Here is a 6,623-nt window from a genome sequence, read left to right as displayed (position 1 = left end):
GGGGGGGGGGGGGAGGGGCGGGGGCTAGGGGCGGGGAGGGGGCGGGAGCAGGGGGCGGGGGCGCGCGGCCTAGGGCTGCACCTGTCTCAGGCGCGGGCAGGTGCGGAGGCGGCCCGCCGGGTGGGAGGGGTGGTCGGGCGGGGGGCGGAGGGGAGCTCCGGGCGCGGAGCCGCCAGCACGCCTGGGGCCGGAAGGACTGCCACCCCCCCCCGCCCCGCGCCCGAGGGTGGGACGGGGAGGGGGCTCAGCCATCCGCCCCCATTCACAAAGCCAGGCTCGCGGCACCCCGTCCCACCCGGCCCTGCGCCTGCGCGTTCCCGCCCGCGTGTCTCCCGCTCTGGGTCCGGAGCGCATGCGCGGCCGAGGGCGGGTCTTCCCCCTCCCTCCCAGCGCCCCGCGAAAGCTCTCACCTCCCCCACGTCAAAGAACAAAGAACGTCTAGAGCGCCGGGTCCCTGAGGAAGGCTGAGCTGTCAGGGCACCGACCTGCCCGCGTCTGCAGGTTCTCCTTCCATTTCTTCTTCCCCGTCCCCGAGCTGCAGCGATCCCCCCCTCCCGCGCCCGGAATCCGCGCTGCGTCAGCCGGAGCCTCGCGGGGAGAAAGAAGGCTTTGGAGTCGGGCCGAGGGGCGACGGGTGGGGGGGGGTGGGTCCTTGATGGGGTCACCCAGAGACCGCTGCCACAGTAAAGCAATCTTGACTGGAGGGGGGGCGTCCTGGCAAAGAAGAAGCCCGGGGGTGCTGGCGTGCTCCTCGTGGGAACCGGTGGCGCGGCGCACCCGTGGGCTCTGTCTGCCCAGGGCCCCGCCTCCGGGCCACCCTGCCCCCAGGGCCCTTATACCTGCCCTGACCCGCATCCCTTGGGTCTCTAGGGCGGCCCGGATAGCATCTTCCTGCGCGTTTTCGTGGTTCCAGACGGCGAGGGTTGAACTCTTCCACTGTCCTGACAAGCGCTGCCTCCGACGCGGGCTGGGGGTCCACCCTGGCTCCTGACGCTAGGGCTGGGGAGAAAGCTAGCTGCCTGTTATCCGGAAGTCAGAGTTCTGGGTGATTAAGGGTAAACAGGAAGCCCGCACCAGTGACGGGGTCCCAGGAAGACCCCGAGGCCGCGGGCGGGCCTCACTCTTCACTCCTGTTCCTGGAGCCCAGTGGGGGGAGCACGTGGCTGACAGCGGCGGGGCTGACAGAAGGTTCACGAATAGCACTGTGGGGACGATGCAGACAAACCCACAGCACTACGACGGCACGTGAAATAACCAGCCGAAAATTAACAGGAAGCCCTGTGCAAACCAAGTGTTACCTTCGGAGGTGGCTTCAGATGCGAAGGTGTCCCTCCCCACCCCATCCCCCACGTTCCCCTTGCGGGCTCCCTGCATTTCAGGAGGGAAGCTGTCCCGTCTCGGCGTCAGCCGCCAACCCCCACGCCCACGACGATGCCCAAGGACCTCGGCCTCCCCCAGACTCGCCTCACCTGCAGCTCTGCTGACTTTTCCACCTAAAACCCACGGCACCGAGCTCCACCTCCCAGAGCCCCGGGTTGGATAAAGGACATCAGGAGCCCACAGGAAGGCTCCTCGTCTGCCCGTCCGGCGGCCTCACGCGTGGCCTCCGCTCCAAATTCCCCCCTGACCTCCTCTGCCTCCTCCGGAGCCCCTCCCGGCCCGAATCCGCCTTCCCCCCCCCCCCCCCTCCGTGCACGACTCCGCCCAAGGGCCCTCGAGCAGTCACTTCAGCCACCCCGAGGAAACGCAGCCCAGGCCCGCACAGCTTGGCGGGCAGCCCTCCTCTGGAGGAGCCTTCCCCACGCTGGCTGTCCCCTCCACGCTGGACTCAGGCAGGCGGGGCCCACGCTGTGTGTGGCTCTTCCCACACGTCAGCATCCTCCCCGCACCCTGCAGGAACCCGGGCTGATCCTTCAAGACTCAGCCGGCACCGCCCGGGTCGCCGTCACCCGCGCAGACTCGTCACAGAGCCGCGTCCCCCTGCACACCGCGGGACCGAGACTGTTCGGTGGTGAGGTTACACGCCGGATGGGGGCACCTCCCAGCCTGGCACGTAGTAGGCGTCCGGGGAGAGTCTGAAGGCGGGGAGCCGCGTCCCTCCTGCCCTTCCGCCAACACTCACGTCCACTGTCTTTAAAATTGTTATTTCTATCCTGCCTTGTTCCAGAAGGATCTGAGGCGACTTTGATCGAAACTTCACAAAGACTGATTTCCCAGGAGTCCTGGATTAGTTGAGAGCCAGAGGCTTAAAATTATACATTCACTCATTCAATCAATCAGCAAATATTTATTCAGCTCTGCGTGCTGGGAACAGGTTCAGTCCGCGCGGGCCACGAATTTGCACGTCGAAGTCCACTCGGGCCATGAACTTGCATGTCCAGCCCCACCCAGACCACCTCGGGGCCCCAGCTGTGCCTGTGGACCACAGGCCCCGGAAGTGAGCTCAAATGCTTACACGTGGTCCCAGGAGGAAGGTGGGGGCGGGGGAAGCCAGTATCCTGGGCTGAGAAGCCACGTTCCTCCCAGCCCCGCGTCACATCCCTGCTCCAACCCTAAGGACACTCTTCAAAGTTGCCGTTCCATCCAGGTTGAAAACTCGAACGTGGGCCTCCAGGAGCGGTGTGGTGGCCCTGACCGCCACCCCACCCTGGCACCTGGGGTGAGGCAGTCGGCTTCTCCAGGACTCACACTTGTCACCGTAAACAGGAGGTTGGACTGGATGCCGCCAGAGAGCTTCCTGGCTCTGGAGTTCTGGAATCCTGTTGCCCCGGTTCACGCAAGAACACAGAGGAAAACCGTGCAGGGAAGGCAAGGGCATTTCCGAGCTTCTCATCTTAAAGAAAACCGCCAAAAGCAAAGGCTTGGGACACAGCCCTGTGAGCGCCTGGCCAGAGCACGCGAGGCCTCCGCGGGAGGCCCCAAGGACACTCACTGGCGGTTTTGCTTTTGGCGTTGCTGGCGGACGCGCACGGACACTCCCGTGAGACTGCGCAGTGGTTCACAGGGCCAGGCTGCCACGGGGCTGTGTGGAGAAACAAAGCAGGGGGGCGAGTCTGGGGGCCGTGGGGGCAAGAAGGCCTCTCTGGGGAAGGGTCCAGGTGGCGACTGGAGACCGGGGAGAGCTTCCCAGCCCGAGGTGGGAATACGGGGCGCTCCCAGTGGGCCAGTGTGGGTGTCGGGGTGTGGGGCCGGGACGGCCGAGTGGCCGGTGGGGCGGGGTGCTGGGCCACGTGCCCGTGCAGAGCAGCCCTGACGGACAGAAACAGGGGAGTGAGGTCGGGGCGCCTCACACTGTGGGGCCCCCACGAGCGCAGCGAGCCTGGCCTCGGCCCCCGGAGCAGCCCGCGCTTCTCCAGCAGCCCGCCTTCTGCCCACAAGACGTCACCTCTGGCAGGTACCGGTGCTCAGGGCCCCGGGCCGTGGCCTTGACACACTTCCAGGGTTCTTCCCACCGTTGCCCCGGTGCCCTGGACTGGAGATTCAGCGTCTGCGTGTTGATCCTGAGCGGGGTGCTGGGGTGCGTCATTAAATGACAGATCGGGAGTCATCTTTTTTCTTAAAGAATATGCCGTTTTTATGAGGCCAGTGTTGGCTGGTGTGAGCACTGGGCTAAGACCACAAAGAAAGAAAACTGCAGAGAAATACCTCTTACAAATACGGAGGCACAAATTCTCAGCGAAACCCCGGCAGACTGACCCCAGCAGGATATACAATAAGAATTATACCCCAGGACCAAGTGGGATTTATCCCAAGGATGGGCTGGAAACAGCGCATCAGATCCCAAGAAAGCTATTCTTTAATGTTAGATGCAAGCTTTTAACACGTTGAACGCACCACACCTGGCCCCGTGGGGTGACATCCGTGTCCGGGGCTGCCGGGGTGGCTACGAGAGCAGGGCGGGGAAACACAGACATGCCCCTCCCCACCTCGAGGTCTGGAGCGCGGCCCGAGATCTGCTGTCAGCCGGGTAGAGGCCCCTGGGGCCCTGGCAGAGGGTCCCTCCTTCCCTCCCCTGGCCTTTGTTGCCTGCTGCCGCCCTTGGTGTCACTCAGCTTGTGTACGTGCTGCCCCAGCTTCTGCACCCACCGTGACCTGGTGCCCCCGTGCGTCCCTGTGTGTCCCTGTCCCTCCTCCTCTAAGGGTGCCAGCCACTGGACTTCGGGCCTCAGCCAGGACAAGCTCACCTTAACTTGACGGCATCTGCAAAGGCCCTATTTCCAAATAAGGTCAATACACAGGCCTAGAGGTTAGGACTTAAACGTGTGTTTCGGGGGCACATAATTCAACCCCCGAGAGGCTGCGAGAGTCGGCCTTTTCCAACGCATTTCACTGACTTCGCCTTCTTTGGCTGCAGAAGCGCGGCTGGGCAACTGTGTCACCTTGAAGGGCCCCGCTGACCCAATGGTTTATGTTCCTCACCGTTTCCTGTACTATTTGCTGTGTTTCAATCGATTTATTTTATATTTAAGTTTTCTGGGTTTGGGGGTGTTTTTGCTTCAGGTTTTCATTCTATAAGCACAGAGCATTACACAAGCTCTGTTTGTGAGCTACTAAAGAGAACTTCCACCGGGGAATGTGCCCCGGGCTGGACGGTTTAAGGGGTCCGCACCCTCCCAACGTGCAGGGAAGCCCGCGGCCCCCACGCCACGGCCGCATCTCCCCGGGCCCACCCTTGGCTTGCAGAAAACCAGGAAGAACGAGGGCAGCCCCCCACCCTGGCCGGCCAACCCCAAACCCTGCAAAGCCTCTGAGTTCCTCCACTCAAGGAGGGTCTTCACGCGGAGCGGGCCCCTCCCCACCTCGCGCCCCACGTCTCGTGGCCTTTATTTGCTTGCACACCTGCCGTCCTCGAGGATGGAAGGCTGCCTCAGTCATCCCTGCCTGATTCATTACCGCCTGGCTCGGCCATCCCTGCTCCAAACAGCCGCGGAGATGCCCTGGCGAGCAGCTCACGCAGGGCTCTCCTCTACCGCGACGTGCAGACCCCCACCCGCCGTGCTTGTCCAGAACCCAGGTGCAGCCCCCACCCCTCCCGGTGTCCGTGTTGCCCCTGGGGGGCCTCGGGCTGCCCTCAGCCTCAAAACGGGCCACGCTGAACCCCGTGAACTCCATCCCTTCTCTTGGGCCCGAGGGCTCCCTGACGGGGGTCCAGAATGCTGCCCCCGCTGGTCAGGCCCTGTGAGCAGCCTGGATGTAGGTGCTCCCAAAAGGCCAGACTGGCCCACGGGCGAGCGGAGACCCCCAGCCTCCGGAGCTGGTGCCCCTGCTGGAAGGGACTGGGTGGGGGGGGGAACGCACCCGCCCAATGCCGCCCCATGCAGGCAGGAAGTGTCACCCCCTGACTCGGCCAAGGCACACAGGGCCTGTAGCAGAAGGTTTAAAGGTCGTTAGCATTTGTCAGTAAAAAGCAATAGGTATTTCTACGCAGCGGCATCTGGATGAGCAAGAGATCACTCTTCAATCACCACGAAACCTCTGCTCATTACACACCATCATTTTCGGTTATTAACAGGCAGCCGCTAGCCACTGACATTTTGCACGTTTCCTCCAGGATGCGTCGGGGACACTTCTGGCACTCAGTTTGTCATTTTCATCAGTGTCTTTCGCCAATTGACCGGCCCGGCCCCAAAACCTCACACTGTCACTCATCATAAGTGAATTTATCCACATGTACGTAATCAGAATACACATGAGAGTTCTGACTGTTTGCATACGAAATTACTTCATTCTCCACGCTTCAGAAAAATTCAGTTTTGCATAATAAATGATGATAAGGTCCAGTTGACAATTACATAGGTGGGAATTGTACGAGGAGACGCCTGGAATTTCAATGGGCTGGGAGTGTGTCTGCAGGTTGCTCGAGCAATCAGCCGCGAGGCCGGTCCCCCGATGCCGGGGGCGAGCGCCGGGCTCCCAGCCCCCATCGGAGCCCGCCTCGCCCACACCGCAGACCGGCACGTCTCCTGTTTGTGCCTCCTCCTGCGACACATCCTCCAACCGGCTTAGATGGACAGTCAGGCGAATATTAAAATTAATTAGGCTACTATTGTAACGCGGAGAAACAGCAGCTTTCTGGAAAAAATCCTCCAGGGACGCACCCCCCACAAACAAGCGTCTGGACCGGCCTTGCTCTGCAAGGAACACGGCCCAGGACCCTCTGAGTGACTCGGGTGTGGACTCGTGATGCCAAAGACGAAACGAGAGCAGGGGCGCTCGGGGGCTCAGTCGGTTAAGCCTCCGACTCCTGGCTTCCACACAGCTAGTGATCCCGCGGTTTGCGCGTTCGAGCCCCGCGTCTGGCTCCGCGCTGACCGCGTGGAGTCTGCTTGGGATTCGCTCTCTGCCCCTCTTTCACGCACGCTCTGTCTCTCTCAAAACCAACAAATAAACCTAGAAATTTTTTAAATAGATAGATAAGGTTTAAAAAGAAAAAAGAAGAAATGAGAACAAAGTGAGTTCTGGGTTTTCCAAGGACCGCCAGTCTCCGTGACTCACGAAGGGGCTCTGTCTGCTCCAGAGACAAATGTGCTTTTATGTCTGATTACACTGGTCTAGGGACAGCATTGTCACTTGGTTCATTAATCAGCTGCGTCTCTCATGTTCTAACCTACTTATTGCATCCG

General features: G+C 61.6%; 1 long non-coding RNA gene across 2 annotated transcripts in view; it reads left to right on the top strand.

Moving 5' to 3' along the window:
- Nucleotides 1-2,276, top strand: part of LOC125930344 (uncharacterized) — a 2,655-nt gene extending 379 nt beyond the window's left edge. Inside the window, exons 2-3 of one of the 2 annotated variants that reach the window (XR_007460162.1) lie at nucleotides 1,380-2,011; nucleotides 2,168-2,276. This is a non-coding gene — a long non-coding RNA (uncharacterized LOC125930344). Of the gene's footprint in view, nucleotides 1-1,379 lie in introns of both variants that reach the window. The other variant, XR_007460161.1, reaches the window with a different exon arrangement.
- Nucleotides 2,277-6,623: the final 4,347 nt, after the last annotated feature.

This window comes from Panthera uncia, chromosome A2 (genome assembly GCF_023721935.1).
Source record: "Panthera uncia isolate 11264 chromosome A2, Puncia_PCG_1.0, whole genome shotgun sequence".
Classification (NCBI taxonomy): Eukaryota; Metazoa; Chordata; class Mammalia; order Carnivora; family Felidae; genus Panthera; species Panthera uncia.
This window is presented reverse-complemented; position numbering and strand designations above follow the sequence as displayed.